This window comes from Nomascus leucogenys, chromosome 19, assembly GCF_006542625.1.
Source record: "Nomascus leucogenys isolate Asia chromosome 19, Asia_NLE_v1, whole genome shotgun sequence".
Classification (NCBI taxonomy): domain Eukaryota; kingdom Metazoa; phylum Chordata; class Mammalia; order Primates; family Hylobatidae; genus Nomascus; species Nomascus leucogenys.
In genome coordinates this window covers 8,579,653-8,600,624 of record NC_044399.1, presented here as the reverse complement: position 1 = coordinate 8,600,624, position 20,972 = coordinate 8,579,653, and the positions used below count along the sequence as shown (strand labels likewise).

General features: G+C 39.5%; 1 pseudogene; it reads left to right on the top strand.

The window, feature by feature from the left end:
* LOC115831561 overlaps window positions 1-13,061 on the top strand; it is a 34,396-nt pseudogene extending 21,335 nt beyond the window's left edge.
* Window positions 13,062-20,972: the final 7,911 nt, after the last annotated feature.

The following is a 20,972-nucleotide window of genomic DNA, read 5'->3' as shown; positions in this document are numbered from 1 at the left end:
AAAAAAATTTTTTTTCGTAGAGATGGGGTCTCACCATGCTTCCCAGGCTGGTCGCACTCACTCCTGGGCTCAAGTGATCCTCCCACCTCAGCCTCCCAAAGTGCTGAGATTACAGGCGTGAACCACTGTGCCTGGCTGAGAGGGGTCTTTCTAAATGGAACAGAGGGAAGCAGGATTATTGTTCTGAGAGGATGGAGGGCTAGATTGAGAAATTAATTTCATACCTCTCAGGATTTTATCAGCTAATTTCCTGTGTCTAAAGCTAATGCCATACTTAGAAAAAAATGGACATTCTGGCAAATGGCCTGGAGCTACCCATGTGATATGGGGAAATGTAGAACCCGAATCCCCTAAACTCTTCAAACTTCTTCCATTTGGAGCTGGGATGCAATGTGAGATTATCACAGAGGTGAAGTCCTAATCCTGCATAACTCATTATTCCCCAGCAATGTTCTTAGGCTAACACCGTCAAGAGAAGGAGAGGCTGGGCGTGGTGGCTCACACCTGTAATCCCAGCACTTTGGGAGGCCGAGGCAGATGGATCACCTGAGGTCAGGAGTTTGAGAACAGCCTGACCGACATGGCAAAACCCTGTCTACTAAAAATACAAAAATTAGCCAGGTGTCACGTGCCTGTAATCCCAGCTACTCAGGAGGCTGAGGCAGGAGAATTGCTGGAACCCGGGAGGCAGAGGTTGCAGTGAGCCAAGATCTCGCCACTGCACTCCAGCCTGGGTGACAGAGCAAGACTCCGTCTCAAAAAAAAAAAAAAAAAAAAAAAAAGAGAGAGAGAAGGAGAATGCTGGTAACTGATCAAAGACCAAGATTGCTGAGTCAGAGAGCCAAGAAAACATGGTCACCTTGCTGCTGTTTCTAAGAAGCCTAAAAACATCACAATAACAACGTAGTTAAAAAGTGTCCCTTTTTTTTTTTTTGCATTTGCCATGCATAAGTCTTTTGCATGCTCTATTTACAAATGACTTCATGCGAGCACTTTTATTACCATTTTATAGATATGGAAAGAGGGTGAGAGAGTTAAAACTTGTACAAAATTGCATAACTAAGAAGTGCCAAGCTTCCAAAACAGGTCAATCTTACTTCAGAGCCTATATTCTTTCTCTTTTTTTTCTTTTCTTTCGTTTTTTTTTTGAGACAGAGTCTTGCTCTTGTCACCTGGGCTGGAGTGCAAGGCTTGATCTCGGCTCACTGCAGCCTACACCTCCAGGGCTCAAGCGATTCGCCAGCCTCAGCCTCCTGAGTAGCTGGGATTACAGGCATGTACCACCACGTCCGGCTAATTTTTGTATTTTTAGTAGAGACAGGGTTTCACCATGTTGGCCAGGCTGGTCTCAAACTCCTGACCTTAGGTGATCTGCCTGCCTCAGCCTCCCAAAGTGCTGGGATTACAGGCATAAGCCACCTCGCCTATACTCTTAACCATTACATTACATGGCCCACTCAGGCATTTGAATACGGAGAGTCTCAAATCCAGGTGATGAAATCACTGACATCGCGTATAACAGAGTTTCCCCAGATGAAACTGACAGACATCCCACTCTGGTTCCCTAGGCTTTGCTTCCCCAGAAAAAAAACAAAAAAACAGCCCAGTCCTAGCGAAAAGAGATCTTTGCCGGTTTAAATAGAAAATTTCAGCCTCTTTAGCCATCCCCCACCCAGCTGCAGAGAATGAGGACAATCAGCGGACGAGATCTGCCAGGAATATGACCAGACACAGGCCCACAAACAGACACTCACACACACTTCCCTAAGCCAAAGAGCAGTTCTTTACTTTATAATTTTCCTTTCAGATGTGGTATTTAAGCAAACCAGGAAAAGCAGATCTTCCTAATGGCCAGAACATGCTGGGGAAGAGAAGCTCAACAAACTGATGCTTAGGGGATTTTCTGGCTCAAACTAAGGGCCAGCGTATGGTGCTGCTGAAGATCTCTTCCTCCATGGCCGCCCTCCCTTTTCTAAATGGGGGCATTTGTTGTGTTACCTTGTTTTTTTTTCCAGAGAAAAGTCAGAAGTTATATATACTACATTTTTAGAACATAATCTAATTTTAAGATGCTCAAGGTCATCTAGTTTGATCAAATTTAATCATCTATCAAAACACGTATCTATTACTACCAAGTGTGTCTGTTTGCTAGGGCTGCCGTAACAAAGTGTCACAGGCTAGGGGGCTTAGACAACAGAAGTTTATTTTCTCCCAGTTCTGGAGGCTAGATGTCTGAGATCAAGGTGGTGGCAGGGCTGGTTTCTTGGAGGCCTCTCTCCTTAACTTGTAGAGGGTCATCTTCTCCCAGTGTGCCCACATGGCCTTCCCTCTGTCATGTCTGCGTCCTAATCTCCTCTTCTTATAAAGAAGCTCATTAACGTGAAGGCCTACCCTAAATACCTTATTTTAACTTAATTATTTCTTTAAAGAACTATTTCCAAATAAGGTCCCATGCTGAGGGACTAGGGATTCGTACTTCAACATACGAATTTGGGGGAACACAATTCAGCCCATAACACAAAGTAAGATTTCTATGATAGTCTGACTCTATTTCCGATGTGTGACTGCTGGTACATTTCATGCCCCACACCATTCTGCCCCACATCTGGGCAAGCTGATCAGAAAGCTCACATCCTCCCTCGTTTGGCACCAGCAGCAAGTTCAAACGACATAAGCCCCAGCCCATAAGTGGGCATCCTCACCTCTGGCTCAGCCTGGAACCACAATGAAAAACCAAGCCAATCTCCCTTCCCTGCCCTCTCAAGCCATTGCTGTACCTGCATGGGAGCCTGCCCTGCTCTTCCCAGAAAGCCTCATTATGTGAGTGACAACTCTCAATATCCTCTTGGAGTGTGTGTGGTGTCATCAGTCTCAACATCCAAACCGAATTTTGCAAAGGAGAGTTCCATCCTACTGCTAAGGGATGACCCAAACAGTTTACTTCGAATATATAACTAAGATAATACTTACAAAATCAACTATATAATTAATAATGTTAACATAAAACATATCATCATTTTATTTATTTATTAAACTTTTGAAGAGTGCTGGTCAAAAGTTTATTCAGTTATTTTTATCAGTATGGGTTCATGGATATTTATTTTACGAGTTGTAACTCATTGCTATCATTATTTATTTTGCTGCTCAAATTGTTCCAGATTTGAGTTTGAATATTTGGATTTAGTTTATTTTAGAGTAGAGGTCTTGCTCTGTTGTCCAGGCTGGAGTTCACAGCATGATCATAGCTCACTCTAACCTCGAACTCCCAGGCTCAAGCAATCCTCTTGTCTCAGCCTCCCAAGTAGCTGGGACTACAGGCATGCAGCTAATTTTGTAATGTAAAAAAAAGCCTTTTTTTTTTTCGTAGAGGCAAGGTCTTACCATGTTGCCCAGGCTGATCTTGAATTCTTGGGCTCAAGAGGTCTTCCCACCTCAGCCCCCAAAGGGCTGGGATTACAGGCATAAGCCAACTCACCTGGCCCATATAATTCTTTTCACAGATGTCAAGAATCAATCTCTTCTTGACTAAAAACAAGTATGTAAAAATAATAGGAATGAAGTATTCATTTCTTTACATTAAAGAATAGACGTTTAAAACCAACTCAGCATTATACTTAATGGAAAATACTAGCACCACTCCTCTTTAAATATAGGAACAAAGGTGAGATATGGCCTATCATCACCCTCTTTAGTGTTTGTGACAGTTATGACTGCAGAAAGCATCCCTTTTTTGCCAGATGGCTCCATGTTAGAGTCTATCAATAGAGGCACTATATGGGATTGGGAGGTGGGAACAGAGAGAAGGGAGCCGGTCCTTCCTGTTTTGTTCTTCCTGTTGGTTTGTCCTAGCAATGACTTTTCACTCCAGCAGTAGTGGTCGGTCCAATCTCCAGCTTTCTTCCTGATACATGCAGAGCCAACCTCAGCACATTCATTTAGAGAGAGCCTATGTCTCTCCTCAGAATTCTGGGTCCCACTCTGCAAAACTTCTCCTCAAGCTCCTGAGATAGCAGCAGCTGCTGATGATGCTCCCTACTTAGAGGCCTGGAGCCCAACTGTGTAGATCCTCCTCCAAGTTTGTAGGTTCCAATTACTCCAATCTCTTCCCTTTATTCCCCCAGCTTCTTCCTGCAGTTGCAATCTCTATATTACCTCAGTGTTACCTTTTTGCATTCTCCATCCTTCAATGAAAATTTAACCAAAAGCAATCTTTGTGTTAAATTCTTTCTGTGGTTTCTGTTTTTCTGACTAGACCATGGCTGATATGGTATTATAAGTGCCAGACATAGCTACTTAAGAGTAAAAATAAATAAGCACTATAAACATAAGAAAGGAAAGAAGCTATCATTTTATTTTATTTTAATTTATTTATCTATTTTTTATTTTTATTTTTTGAAACGGAGTCTCTCTGTATCACCCAGGCTAGAGTGCAGTGGTGTGATCTCATCACACTGCAACCTCCACCTCCTGGGTTCAAGCAGTTCTCATGATTCAGCCTTCCCAGTAGCTGAGATTACATCCACCACCACACCCGGCTAATTTTTGTGTTTTTAGTAGAGACGGAGTTTCACCATGTTGGCCAGGCTGGTCTTGAACTCCTGACCTCAAGTGATCCACCTGCCTCAGCCTCCCGAAGTGTTGGGATTACATGTGTGAGCCACTGTGCCCAGTCAGAAACTATCATTTTAAACACAACTAATTTGAAGAAAATATGCCTGAAAGAGAAAAAAAAAATTTAAAAAGACTATAAAAGCTGTGGGATATGAAAAGTCTAAAAAATATTTTTGTTCTTATATATTTGATATGCAATTAGAAAATACAATATAAAAGTCCAAATCACAGCAGCACAGAGAATATAAAGGGAGAAAGAGATTTAAAAAAACTCACCACATTAATAACAACCACTACAGCAGCAACGACAACAAACTCCTATTCAAACTGGGCCTGCAAACCAAAATACCAAAACACAGATAGAAATGGCAAGAAAGTTATCCAGCAAAATCAATAATGAAAATATCTCTCATAATTTCATATCATTTGAAGTTAATTTTATGAAATAGAAGAAGTCTTTTAAAATGTTTAGCATCTGCAAAGAGATAACTGAAGGAATAACAATATTTAAATACTTAAAAATTATTAAATAAAAGCTAGCAGAAATGATAAAGAAATAGGTTCTTATTTTTGAAAGTGCTAATTGGAAAACTGAGAAAGAGAATTTTTTACTTAAACGTACAGAGTAAACTCTAGAGGGATACTGCCAAAAAAAAAATTCCATGAATTGAGTTATTACAGAGGAGTTCACCTGGAATAAAGCACAGAGAGGCAAAGATATAAAAATATGAAATAACAATAACCATGGAGGATAAATTGACAAGCTAAATACACATCTCATATGAGTTCCCAAAGAAGAATTTTGAAGAACCAGCAGAGAAGAAATAAATAAAACAACAGTGGCTGAAATTTTTCTAAAATGAAGAAATAAGCATAACCTCAGATTAAAAGTACACTCTGAATAATTTGCAGGCTAATTAAAAACAAATTCATTTCTAAACACACAAGAGCAAAAGTGTAGGATATTCAGGATGAAGAGAAAAATCTGAGAAGTTACCAGAGGATAAAAGGGCAGATTTCTGCTAGAGGACAATAACTAGCAATGGTAAATTTTTCATATAATAATAGAAACCAGGAAACAAAGTAATATCTTCAAGATGTTAACTGGGAATTACTAAGGTATGAAAAAGTGTTCACTTTCAATTTTATACCTAGTTATATAACCATTCTTAACTGGGCTTACAATTAGGACATTTTTCAGACTATACAACTCTACAACAAGTAATATGAGAATATAACACCACAGTAGAAACACAACTTCGGAGAGATGAGATGGGCTACAAGAAGCAAAGATGAGCAAAGAAAGTGATATATATATATATATATATATATATATATATATATATATATATATATATATATATATTTTTTTTTTTTTTTTTTGAGACAGGGTTGCCCAGGCTGGAGGGCAATGGTGTGATCTCCACTCACTGCAACCTCCACCTCCTGGGCTCAAATCATCCTCCTACTTCTGCCTGTTGAGTAACCGGGAATATAGGCATGCACCACCATGCCTAGCTAACTTTTTAAAAATATTTTTGGTAGAGATGGGGTTGGTAGAGACAGAGTTTCACCATGTTGCCCAGGCTGGTCTTGAACTCCTGAGCTCAAGTGATCTTCCCACCTCAGTGAAAGTGATAAATTTTTAATAAATTTAAATAACTTGGAAAGATAGTGATAACTATTTTTTGTAAAAAAGTAGAAAAACAATGACAAAGTGAATGCAGGGTTAAAATTTTGAAATAACTGTACACTGTATTAGAGAAATTCATAGTTAAATATTTATGTCAAAAAGTAAGCACAATCACTAACAGAATAGAAATGCAACTGACATCAATACCAGTAGAAAAAAAGATAATAGTTTTTTGTTTTTTTTTTTGAGACAGAGTTTCACTCTTATTGCCCAGGCTGGAGTGCAATGGCATGATCTCAGCTCACCTCAACCTCTGCCTCCTGGGTTCAAGCAATTCTTCTGCCTCAGCCTCCTGAGTAGCTGGGATTACAGGCATGTGCCACCACGAGATGGGGGGTCTCTCCATGTTGGTCAGGCTTGTCTCGAACTCTTGACCTCAGGTGATCTGCCTGCCTTGGCCTCCCAAAGTGCTGGAATTACAGGCATGAGCCACCACACCCAGCCAATAATGGAATTTTTAAAAACTTATTTTAACAGAAGGCAGGTAAGAAGAAAAAATAATGAAGCCAAGAAAAATGACAAATGGAAATCCAGACCTCTGAGGAAGGAGCGCTGCTCAGCTGGTGCTGGGATCTTTGAGCTTCGACTAGGGGATGAGAAGAGACAATAAAGCTGGTTCTGCAGGCATTGGAAAAATTGCAAACTGGATCCAGATACTTCCAGAAGGAACTACTGCTGTTAGGGTGAGGAAGTATCATTGGGATAACATTCACAGGAACAGAAAGCTGACAGGAAGTCACACAGGAAGTAGAAAGGAAGTCATATAGGAGGACAGGAAGTCACACATGAAGTAGACAGGAAGTCGCAAAGGCAGTAAACACGAAGTCATACAGGAAGTAGACAGGAAGTAACACAGGAAGTAGACAGGAAGTCACAAAGGCAGTAAACAGGAAGTCATACAGGAAGTAGACAGGAAGTAGACAGAAAGTCACAGGAAGCAAGTTGGAAGAAATAAATCCCTTCTTTCCTTCCAGATTTATAAACTTCCCCTAGTACCCCTATTGATGGAGCCAAACATAGAGCTGTTTGCAAAGCAGAAATGTCGTTTGCAGCGTTTGAGCCGCAGCGTTTGAGCCCCAGTATCACAAAGCATAATGTAAAAGCCTGAATTTCAAGCTAATGGATAATAACCCAACAATTGGCACACATGTTTCTTCACTCTGTTCTTCCAGCACTGTTTAATGAATTATCATCTTGTCCCCATGGGCTTTTTTTTTTTATGGTGAAAAGCAGCTTACAAGCAGAAGATACTATGACTTTACTGAAAATACCCATAACAATCTTTCACATAAGGACTTTACTGGCTATCCCTTTACAGTGCTTTACTTTGCTGAACTTGTACACACACCAAGTGAATTTACAGTTGGGGAAAAGCCTTGTAACTATTAAATCCTCCTAACTCACCTTCCAACTCCCAAGTACATAGGGGTTATGTCAACATCCTAAGGATGCTATAGGGACATTAAAATGACAAATGTGCTAACTCATGTCAAAGATGGACATGGTTATATAAAATTTAAAAATGAAAAAAAAACCAGAAGACAACATCTTAGGTGTACCTTATATATGACAATGTAAATTTTATACATGTACATGAAAGGATTGGAAGAAAAATTGGAATAATGTAAATTACATTGAAATAAGCCATTGCAGCTCAATGTTCCATTTTTTCTTCCCATAAAATTATGCAAGTTCATGATTGTTTTTTGGGGGAAAAAATGTGAGAAAATTTGCTCATTCATGTTTCCCAAACTGCTTCTCTCTCTAATCTCCATGTCCCTTTTAATTTTTTTTTTGTATATTCTTTGAACAAATAAAGTAATGTTGGTTTTGTCTGACCTATACCCCCAGCTTTTTAAACAGTTTATGCTTTTACAGCTGCTTATTCTAATATTCACAGACTGAGTGGAGTTCACCCTCTGAATTAATTCTCAAAATAAGATTGAGATGTACAACTGAAGAAAATCCACTATAAAAACGATAACAATCCATCATATAGTGTATTGTTGGCTCCCTTGGTTTTTAAAAGTAATAACATTACCTGACTTTGTCCTGCTTTGTGCGGAATGAGACACAATGAAGGTATTTTGTGTGCTGACAATAAAACACAGTGGAGAGGAAAATGAAAAAGCTGCTCCTGGGAAAACAATTTCCTTCAGTAGGAAACTCTGTCCTTGGTTGCAGGCGCACAGACAGAACACAGACATGAAGACCCAGTTCTTCTCCCAATCACAAACATGCCTTTGGCACTGATCAAGGTACACCAAGGAATGAGGACTGAGACAAAAGACTATTGAATTAGGATGATCTCAATTTTTCTTTTACTGCACTCAAGGCTGTTTAATAAATATTGTTGCAACCAACTTCTTTTTCTGCGTCCTTTCTTTTGTTCTTCTCTTTATTTTTCCATACATTTTAAAGGAGGGTTATTCTAAGAGCTGAATTCAATATAACAACTATTTATAAGGGAATTATTATGTGAAAGATATTCCAAGTTCTCTAAAAAAAAAATTCTTTTCCCTTTTAAGCTAGCTTGAGTTTATTATATGTAGCCAAAGTAATCTTAACATACACGCTCATTTCTTGTAAAACAAAGTTCAGACTCCTAAGAACTGTGTTCTGAGCTGTATCTAACCTGGCCTTTATTCACTTTCTGAACCTTACTCCTTATTGCTTCTTAATTAAAACCTTTCTCTGACCAGCATGCTGGCCTCTGTATTTGTAAACCCGCGCGACTCATTCCCCTACCAACCACAGCTTTGCGCGTTTCAGTCTTACCTTCACCGCTTGTTCTCTTTTTAAACCCCAGCTGTCTTTCAAAACCCACTTATTTCAAAACTCTCCTTCACAGTGAAGATTACTCTTCTTTGGATTATCTGTGGCCTTTCTTATTTGTTCAATTTATTTGGCATTTGTCCTACACATTCATGAATCATTATTGCTTTTTTTCTGTGTATGAATAAAACTATAAGATCCATGGGCTCAGAAACCACATGTTTTGCTTGTGTTCTAAAGAAGAAGCAGAAACACTTTCTCATTCACTACTGCTGCCAGGCCACTTGCAAAAATTACACCCAAATAGGAGATTACTCTTTGGCTCTGAGAAATGAAGCTAACCCTTACACTCATTCACTAAATCCATGTTTATTGAGCACGTTGCAAGTGCCACGTACTGGCAACACGGATACACAAAGGGATCTGCCCTTGGAGGCCTCATAGCTGACTGTGGCACAAGCAGGTCACATGGAGCCTTGTGCAGAGTCCAGAGCGTTTGGAACTTGGTCTTCGGGTGAGAAAGTACTGAGCTGACAGAGGGAGAGCATTCAAGAGTCCAGTCTTCAGTTGCAGGTGTTTTGTGAAACCAACAAAGCTCCACACCTGTTGGTACTTTAGAGGGGGTAGCTACACAGCTTGTTCCAGAATATGCTTTCTTGTAGAATTTGAGTTCAGCTGAGATACAGACACAGAACCCAGCCTGATGGAGATACCAGCTTGAACGCTGCAAAAAACCAGAATGAGAGTGTGACCTAGGTTTGTGGCAAGAGGAAATGCTATCATTCCTCTGAAATAAACTTACCCCACCAGTGGGAGGCCTCACCTACAGACAACATCAGCCCAACTAAGCTCACTGCATACCAGGAAGCAAACCGGGATCTAAGGAAAATCAGCCTCTAACCCAGGTGAGAACTTAGAGGGAAACAGAGAAGATACTTCATAGTTCCACGCTCTGCTTCTGGAACCCCCTGATGCATAATGTCATCTCTGTGTTCCTCTCTGGGACTCTGGGGAGTCACAGAAGCAATGTCTGTCAACATGCTGCCACCCGGGAAGGCATCTGGAGGGGTGGGGAGTGGGAGAAAGTTCTGAAGGGCAATGTCCTAGGAAACGCAAAATGACTTGGGTTTAAATGCCACTTCTGTCATTTATTCACTATAAAACTCTGTAAATAATTTCACTGAATGTCATTTTCCTCTTCTGTAAAATGGGAATTTTACTTCATAAGGTTTTCATTAAAAATGTACCTGGTATATTAGAGACCTCAAAAAATGCTTCTAAAATTTTTATTTTAAATGTGCCTTTTGGGGCCAGGTGCAGTGGCTTACGTCTGTAATCCCAGCACTTTGGGAGGCTGAGACGGGTGGATTGCTTGAGTCTGGCAGTTTGAGACCAGCCTGGGTAACAAGGTGAAACCCCGTCTCTACAAAAAAACACAGAAATTAGCTGAGTGTGGTGGTGCACGCCTGTGGTCCCAGGTACTTGGGAGGCTGAGGCAGGAGGATCGCCTGAGCCTGGGCAGTCGAAGTTCTAGTGAGCCGTAATGGTGATACAGAGCAAGATCCTGTCTCAAAAAAAGGATGCCTTTTGGGTTTCTAACTTACCTCCTAATTAAGTAAATAATTTGTTGCCTAGTAATAAAAAGATAAAAGCAATAATTTGCTACAAAAGGGACATTGTATAGATTAGTTGATACTATGTCTATATATTCAAGCTTAGGGGAAAGAGTGAAAACACATCTAATTTGGTTTAATTTCTCCTCAGCACCTGATAAAATGTAAGTATTTGGGAGTTGGTGGGATGAGGACAGTTGATAGCAAACACATTTAAAATTACAGAAGTGCGGCCGGGCGCAGTGGCTCCCCGTAATCCCAGAACTTTGGGAGGCTGAGGCGGGTGGATCACGAGGTCAGGAGTTCAAGACCAGCCTGGCCAAGATGGTGAAACCCCATCTCTACTAAAAATACAAGAATTAGGCAGGCATGGTGGTGTGCACCTGTAATCCCAGCTACTTGGGAGGCTGAGGCAGAGAATTGCTTGAACCCGGGAGGCAGAATTTGCAGTGAGCCGAGATCGCGCCACTGCACTTCAGCCTGGGAGGCAGAGCGAGACTCCATCACACAAAAAAATAAATAAATAAATAAATACAGAAGTGCACAGATCTTAAGGATTTGTCCAAATTTCATCCTGTAATACTGAATATTTTAGAAATTTCAGATGTGTCAACTTGATGTGGCATCAGAGGGATGGATAGCCTTATGGTGTGTAATCATCACCTGGAATGCCACACTGTCCTTCTCCTACATTGAACTCCAAGGCATGATTATTCCTTGTGTGCCTATCCTCCTGTGTTAACTACTGTGATGGACTGTTTCACTCTCTGAGATGACATTCCTTTAATTTTTTTTTCCAACAGAAAAACATAAAACTACTCAGTAAGAACAAGGAGCATTCTGTTAATAGAATATTTAATAATTGCTTTTGATATTTAACTAGATACTTATAATAACATTTAAATAAGCAGTCTCTGAATAAAACTCCCAGTTTAAATTCAGGTAAATAAGGTAGCATGTAAAGCAATAAGATAATTTCGAAACCAGAAAAAAAGAAAATTGGTGATTTGCAATAGCAAAGACATGGAATCAACCCAGGTGGCCATCAGCGATGGACTGGATAAAGAAAGTGTGGCACATATACACCACGAAATGCTTGCAGTCATAAAAAAGATCAAAACACGTCCTTTGCAGCATCATGGATGCAAGCTGGAGGCCATTATCCTAAGCAAACTAATGCAGAAACAGAAAACCAAATACCACATGTTCTCACTTAGAAGTGGGAGCTAAACATTGGGTGCACATGGACATAAAGATGGGAACCATGGACACTGGGGAATAGAAGAGGGGTGGGAGAGGAGGCAGGGGTTTAAAGGCTACCTGTTGGGTACTATGTTCACTACCTGGGTGACAAGTTCAATTGTACTCCAAACCTCAGCATCACACTATATACCCATGTAACAAACCTGCACATGTACTCCCTGAATCTAAAGTAAAAGTTAATAAAATAAAATAAAACTGGTGCTCTGTTGATTGAGAAATTAACAGCATCTTCATTTTATTCAACAAGAGCTATTGACTGTCATGTGACCTCATGTAACCTCAAAGAAATCACACTCAAAAGCAGGAAACACACATACAAATAGGGACTTTCCAGAGAGAGACAGAGTCCCTGAATCACATCCATTTTTTGAGGTTCCTGATGTACCACAAATAAATAAATAAATAAATAAATAAATAAATAAATAAAACAGTTATAGTTAGGAAACATGATTATAAAAACGGTAGTAGACTTTAAATGTTTGCACTTAACAACCGAAGTGGCATGATGGAAAACTTCTTTTAATGCTTCAGTGCATCTCGTAGCTATTTATATAACCTAGTCAGAGATAACATCCAACAGCTGACTCGGACGCCCTTTGTAAATAGGCCCTGATACGCACAGATAATGCAAGGGCTCAGCCCTGGTCTTAGCGGCCACTTTTGCAAGCGAGATCTACAAGATTTCCGCTGACTGGAGTACTTTGGGTCTGTGTTTACATGGGCCAAAAGAAATGAAGAGATGAGATGCATATCTGGCTAATTCAGGTAACATCCTCCTCCCCGAACATTACTTTTAAAGGAAAAGCAAGAGGCTTGAGCTGGAATGAGGAGAGATGGATGTAGAATAAGACAAATGTGCACCGGCCTACATGAACAGCTGTGGCCCCAACCATATCACACCTCATGCCTCTGCCTAGCTGCTTTTGTGATGCAGGCCTCCAAAGCCACACTGTGTCCCCATCCCACAGGTTGGACTCTCACCCACACATCTCTTCCCCCTAGAGTTTGGGACACCAGAGAGCCAGGCTGCCCGGCAGCTGGAGTCACTAGGATCCCTAATCTACGCGGGAAGAGAGACAACCCTTGCTGTGGTCAACTCGATTTGAATCCTGTCTCCAGAACATGTGGCCTTCGTTGCTTCATCTCTACATTTCAGTTTCCTAAATGGTAAAATGGGGATAACCACAATTGTAGCCACCTTACCAAGTTGAGGCGATGAACCCTAGATTGTGCAGCTCCTCGTACGTGTTTTCTCAAAGGTGGTGGTGTGTGGTGAGACACCCACAACTAGTTTGAGCATTCCCTGATGATTCTTGCCTAAATCAATTGTTGGTATGATAGTTGCAAAATGGTAACCAAGTTCAGCATTCTCTCTCAACTTATTAATTACACTGGAAGATCTTTCCAGTCTTCCATTCTGTTGTGTACTTACTTCTTCCTTTAATCAGTGCGGATTAACGGATTCTTATTTTACCCAATGGGTTATAATCCATTATTATCATTATTGATCTTGATGCTCAAGTTTCCCCAGACTTTGATCAGTGAGAGCTTCTGCAAGCTGTTCCCCATGTCCTTTGAATGTATCCTTTTTTTTGAGCACTTCTTTATTTGTTATGGCATAACAAAGCATTCCAGGCTCGTAGTACATTTTCCCTGCCCCAGTCTTGTAATCGGCTTTTTTTTTTTTTTTTGGAGAAGTCTTGCTTCTTTTTATTAGGAAACAGTATACAGAACCTGACATCTGGGTGCTAGGCATGTTTATTGCTTTTGGGTATCATTGTTTCTAGGTCCTTTCAGCAGAAAAAACTAGAGAATACACACAAATATTCACATATGTAATTATATGTATACAGTATTTAAAAACCATGAATTCATGCTAATATGGCCAATTCCAATTCAACACCACAAGGCTCTTCTTAGCCTTTTGCCATTATGTATTAATATTTTCCTTCTCAACATCATCAATATGTGTACTCATTTCTCACTCCTACATACATAGCAAGTTGTTTAGAATTGCTAGCCCACAACACTGCTAAAACAAGCGCTACTAAATAGAGTTCAAGATTTGCTTGTAATAGGCTTTTTCCTTGTAGTCGAAATACTGTGTTAAAAAGTTCCTCAGGGTGAGTTTATTTTTTAAAAACAAAGTTATTTGTGTTAGTTCTCCTCCCTTTTACTGTAGTCACGCTCTCTATTTTAAATACCATTGAGTTCATTTGTTTCTGTTTGTGTTACATCTTAGGACTTCCCCTCCTCCATCTTATTGACTTACTTTAACTTAATTTTATTTAATTTTGGAGTATGTAAACATTAATGTGGTTCTGGAAGTCCATACTATACAAAGAAATATTCTTTTTACAAAAATAAGCTAATATATATATCTATCTATCTATGTCTAACATCTGTATCTATATGTCTTTTGTACACAAAAGATACCAATATATGTACTCCTTTGTTCTTTTATTATTATTTTGCTTAACAACATGCCCTAGAAATGATTCCATATCAGTTTAGATATATTCCTTATTTTTTATAGCTGCATAGTGCTCCATGGTGTGGATACACCATACAAAGTTTTAATGGATTTTCACATCTCACTTTATCCTTGCAATACCCTGTGAGGGAGAATGTATGTTATTATCCCCATTTCATAGTTGAGAAAATAGATTCAGAGAGGTAACTGTTGAGTATTGACAGGGTGGGAGCTGAGACTCGGTCTTGAGTTTGAGGCCAGCCCTCCTCTGACACTGTGCTATTAGACCTCTATGGCAGCGGTCCCCAACCTTTTTGGCACCAGGGACCGATTTCATGGAAGATAATTTTTCCAGGGGCTGGGAGATGGTTTCGGGATGAAACTGTTCTGCCTCGTATCAGGGCATTAGTTAGATTCTTATAAGGAACACTCAACCCAGGTCCCTTATGTGCACAGTTCACAGTAGGGTACGTGCTCTTATGAGAATCTAAGGCTGCCACTGATCTGACAGGAGGCGGAGCTCAGGCAGTAATGCTCGCTGGCCCGTGCTGTGTGGCCTCTTGCTGTGTGGCCTGGTTCCTAATAGCCCATGGATCACTATCAGTCCGTGGCTTGGGGGTTGGGGGTTGGGGACCCCAGTCTACATCTTAAGGTAATTCAGTGTTTGTGGGCTAGTCTGGAATGGTGACCACTATTTATAATGTCTCTAGGTTTAATTGTAATAATAATGTGTTCTGAGTTCTAAACAATCATTAAAACAAAATTTAGTAAACAATCCTACATCAGGCTCCTGAGTTTGTTCCAGCTTGGTAATTTGAGAGGAGTTAGTTAAGGACCTTGTTGTTGCAGAGAAGCAGAAATTAGAACAGTAATGAGACACTCTTTCCTAACCATCAGATTGGCCACAATTAACAAGCCTGACTATACCAAGTGTTGAAGAGGACATAAAAAATAGAAATGCTTATATACTATTGATGGGAGTATGGATTCAGTCAATCACTTTGGAGAACAATTTGGCAATATTCTAGAAATTTAAGGCTATACATAGCTTTAATGTAATTAACATATAGTGGGTTTATTAGTGATTTTTAAATAAGTTAACATATATTTTAAAATTTTCTCAGTTTTAATCTCTAATATGGTAAGTGTTGATAGCTATAACACACATACACAAATTTTACTGTGGTCCTAAATAAACGTCGGGAGTATGAAGAGGTACTGAGACAAAAATGTTTTCAAACTGCTGTCCTAGAGAAATGCTGAAATATGCACATAAGGAGAATTGTTTAAAAACATTGTCAGATTGTTGATAATAGTGAAAGTGTGAACACAAATGTCCATCATGAGAGCATAGACAAATGGAGTGCTGTATATTCATACAATGGAATTTTATATAGAAACTGAAATGAATCAACTTGGATAAATCTCAAAAACCATGCTGCATGAAAAAAACAAGTCGTAGAATGTTGCATGGAGTATGACATATTTTCTTTAACTTAAAAAATTTGCAAAGGTGCAGTGGCTCATGCCTATAATCCCAGCACTTCGGGAGATTGAGGCGGGTGAATTGCTTGAGCTTAGGAGTTCGAGACCAGCCTGGGCAACATGGTGAGACCCCATCTCTATCAAAAGTACAAAATCTTAGCCGGGTGTGGTGGTACACATCTGTGGTCCCAGACTTGGGAGGCTGAGGTGGGAGGATCACTTCAACCTGAGGGGTGGAGGTTGCAGTGAGCTGAGATCACACCATTGCACACCAGCCTGGATGACAGAGTTGCAAAACAATTTCATGTAACATGTAACATGCATACATCCATGTATGTGTAATGAAAGCTTAAAAACACTCCTGGGAATGATGTATTCCAACTTCAAGATAGAAGGCTTCAACTCTATTATATGATGTTTTAAAAAAGATATATCTGAGATAAATATGCGAAAATTTTAAGATTTTGTGGGGGTATAAAAGTAATGGTTATTCTTTTCTATGTATTTGAAATACAGAAGAGGAAGGAAGAAGAGAATGAAAGTTATTTAGATAATTATTGGAGATGGAATAATTATCTGAACAGATTATCAAAGATCCCTTGAAGCAAGAAGAAAGAGCACACAATAATATGAAATCATGCTATGGAAGATTCTAGGTTCTTTGAGAAAGAAGGAAGGAAGGTGGTTGAAGTATTTAATAAAAAGTCAGAAGAAGGAAATGAATATTGGATGGTTGACACTATCTCATACAATATTTTACTTAACCTATAAAGAACCCAGCAAGGTGTAATACATAGCTTTTGGGATAATAATACATTATCTCGAATTTACAGATGAGCAAATCAGAGCTCAGAGGGGCGGCCCAGGGTAAGCACACAGAGGAAGCTGACTTTGAGTCCAGGTCTTCTTGACTCAAGAGAGCTTTGCACTATTCGATTCTATGTGTGCCTCCTAAGGAGAAGGGAACACAAAGAGAAGAGATTAGAGGAGACAGCATTTCTCTTTAATGATACTTCGTATTTACAGTAACTGAGGGGTTCAAAGAATTCTAGAGCCACCACGAATTAATTCTCATAAATTATGCTGACTATATATGAGAACCTTTACGAAACATGAAGTTTCATCATGATCAAGCAATTTCTCCTCTATTAGGACATTAGTTGCAATGTGTGGAATATAATTCTGTTTTTGCTTAGCAGAATAAAATAATCCCACTGATCACATCTGCCTTTTGGGGGAATCTTGATCTTGTTTTTTTCTTTGAACCATGATTCATTTCATTTTGAACCAATGAATGAATGAAAAAGACATTTGTCGAGCACTTTTCTGTGCTGTGCTAAATGCCTTCTTACACATGACCTCATCCAATCATCACAGCAATTGTTTGAGGGTTTTTTTAATCACCCCCATTTTATAGATGAAGCAGTGAAGGCTCAGAAGTCAGAAGAGACTTACCCAGAGTGACCCAGCAAGGGGTGCACGTACTATTTCCAACTCAGGCCTATCTGGCTTTTTTGTGTTATGCTTTTGGACAATCGTTAACCAATCATTCTTAGGATAAGACCTTAAGCTGACTTTGAAATACTTGTAAATTCTTAGGGGCTGCAAAGCTCTCCTTTGTGAGGAGAAACCAAGTGAGAGCCACACTGCCTGCTGCTCATTGAAGGCTTCCAAAAAGCGCTTTGCACGCTGCCCACATATTTTGCTGGCATTGCCCCTTCTTGATGAACCATTGCCTGCTGCTTTAGAAGCCAGGCTTAAGCAATAGTGGAATTATTCATATTATTACCATTGTAATGGTAGTCATTTCAAGCATGAATTCAAAATTTTTACTTTTATTGAAGTAATAGTGGTACATAGTTAAATGTTTCCAAAAGGCTTAAAACGTTCATAATCAAAGGGAACAGTCCCTTGCCTACCTTCCCTCCACAGTCCTGTTCCCAGAAGGAATTGCTGTCTCCTTCTGGCTGTGCCTTTTGCAATATAGCTCCACATTTAAAAATAATTTGCAAACCTGCATTCTTTTGATCCATAAATTTTAGACAGAATGCATTGAGGTTCAATAGTGGTAGATAAGGATTTAGCTCTGTTATCATCCCTCCCCTCCTTCTATCTTCCTAATTTTTTTTCTTTCTTTTTGAGATGGAGTCTCACTCTGTTGCCCAGGCTGGAGTGCAGTGGCATGATCTTGGCTCACTGCAACCTCTGCCTCCTGGGTTCAAGCAATTCTCTGCCTCAGCCTCCCGAGTAGCTGGGATTACAGGTGCCCACCACCATGCCCGGCTAATTTTTGTATATTTAGTAGAGACAGGGTTTCACCATGTTGGGCAGGCTGGTCTTGAACTCCTGACTTCGTGATCCACCCACCTTGGCCTCCCAAAGTGCTGGGATTACAGGCATGAGCCACTATACTCTGCCAATTTTTTATATGTAAGTTTTGTTGAGAAATAATTCACATACTATGCAACTCACCCTTTTGAAGTCTACAATTCAATGGTTTTTAGTATATTCACAGAGATATACAACTATCACCACTTCCAGTTTTAGATCATTTTCATCACCCCAACAAGAAACATTGTACCCCTTAGCAGTCACTCCCCATTCTTCCCTCCTTTCAGCCCTAGGCACCCACTCATCTACTTTCAGTCTCCATGGATTTGCCTGTTCTGGACTTTTCATATAAATAGAATCAAACAATATGTGGCACTATCTGTATGGCTTCTTTCACTGACCATAATGTTTTCAAGGTTCACTCATGTATCAGAATTTTATTCCTTTCTACAACTCAGTAATATTCCATTGCACAGGTACACTACATTTTTGTTTATCCATTCATCAGTTGATGAGCATTTGGCTCTGATATGGTTTGGCTGTGTCCCCACCCAAATCTCATCTTGAATTGTAGCTCCCATAATTCCCAAGTGTCATAGGAGGAACGAGGTTAGAGGTAATTGAATTGTGAGGGCGGGTCTTTCCCATGCTGTTGTTGTGATAGTGAATAAGTCTCATGAGACCTGATGGTTTTATAAAGGGGAGTTGCTAGGCACAGCTCTCTCTTGCCTGCTGCCACATAAGGCGTCCCTTTGTTCTTCCTTCGTCTTCCACCATGATTATGAGGCCTCCCCAGCCATGTGGAGCTGGGAGCCCATTAAACTTTTTTCTTTTATAAATTATCCAGTGTCAGCTATGCCTTTATTAGCAGTGTGAGAACGAACTAATACAGGCTCATTTCCTCTTTTTGGCTATTTCAAATATTACTGCTATGAACATTTGTGTACAGGTTTTTGTGTGAGCATATGTTTTCAATTCTCTTGGATATATACCTAGGAGTGAAATTGCTGGGTCATACATTAACTATGTTTAACTTTTTGTGGAACTGCCAAACTGTTTTCCGCAGCAGCTGTACCATTTTATATTCCAACTTGCAATGAATGAAGGTTCCAATTACTCCATGTCTTTGCCAGCACTTGTCTGTCTTTTTTTAAATTCTAATCTTCTCATTGGGTATGCAGTGGTATCTCACCATTGTTTTGATTTGCATTTCCTTAATGACAATGATGGTGAGCATCTTTTCATGTGCTTATCGGCCACTCATATATTTCTTTGGAGAAATGTCTATTCATCTCCCTTACTCATTTTTAAATTGGGTTGTGTTTTGTTACGAGTTGTATGAGTTGTAAGAGTTCTTTATATATTCTAGTTACAAGTCAATTATTAGAGAAGTTATTTGTAAATATTTTCTCCCATCCTGTAAATTGTCATTATAAATTGTCTTACTCTGTAAATAGCAATTTATAGAATGGGAGAAAATATTTGTAAATAATTTATCTGATAATATTGTTATTTTGTTGTTTCTTGAGGCACACAAGTTTTTAAAATTTTGATGGAATCCAATTTATCTATTTTTTTCTTCTGTTGTTTGTGCTTTTGGTATTATATCTTAGAAACCTTGGCTTAATCCAAGATTGTAAGAGCTTTATAATTTTAGCCCTTACATTTAGGTCTAAGAACAACTTCCACTTAATTTTTCTTATATATGGTATTAGGTAGGAGGTCCAAGTTTATTCTCTTGTATGTGTATATCCAACTGTCCCAGAACAATTTTTTGTAAACCTTACATAGTTTTACAACAAATTGTTATTGCATCCCTATTCAGTATTTACGCTCTTCTGTATGTGTAAATGCATTCTGTGCTGAGCCAAACAGTATAGTTATTGTTTCTTTCTTGTAAAAAAAAAAAAAAACCCACAAATCTTGCTTTTCCAAGAGTTAACAATAGCTTCATTGCCTCATTTTAATTGTTGCTGTTTCTTTAATTTCCTAGAACTTATGTCTATATCTTTCCACATTCTCCAATATCTCTCCTTTCACAAGGGCAAACCTATCAGTTGATCTATCATTTCCCAATTTCTTCTGGAGACATTCCTTTGGGGTGTCTGTTTCCCTGCACCAATCTACACTTCTCGCTCCTAAGAATAATTCCTACTCAAACTCTCTGCAGAACTCTGGTTGCTTAAACACATACTCTCCTTGTTGCGTTTGTTTGTTTGTTTGCTTGTTTTTTGTTGGCGATGCTCCTTGAGCCCTCACTCCTCTTGCTCCTCTCTATGTTGGCTAGGATGTCTCTTCAATGAGTCTCAGAATTACCATTGCCTCTCTCTTGTCTGTTGGTTCCTGGATCTAGTTTCTCCTCTGTTTTAATTTACTCCCTCATTTTGGTGGACTACAGACTCCGGAAACTTTCTGAGAAAATGCACAGGAAATTGTTATTTTTTACTTTATGTGATTCTTTATTTCTGCCCTCACATAAGTAGTTTGGCTGGGATTAGAATTCAAGTTTAGAAATCCTCCTCACTCAGCACTTTGAAGGCGTTCTTCCACTGCCTTCTGGCTTTCAGTGTGGCTTTTGAGAAATCTGTGCCATTCTGATATGCGGTCTGAGTCCTTGGTATCTGCTCCATTTCATCTCTCCAAAAGTTTTTTTTTTTTTTTTTTGAGACGGAGTATCGCTCTGTCTCCCAGGCTGGAGTGCAGTGGCTGATCTTAGCTCACTGCAAGC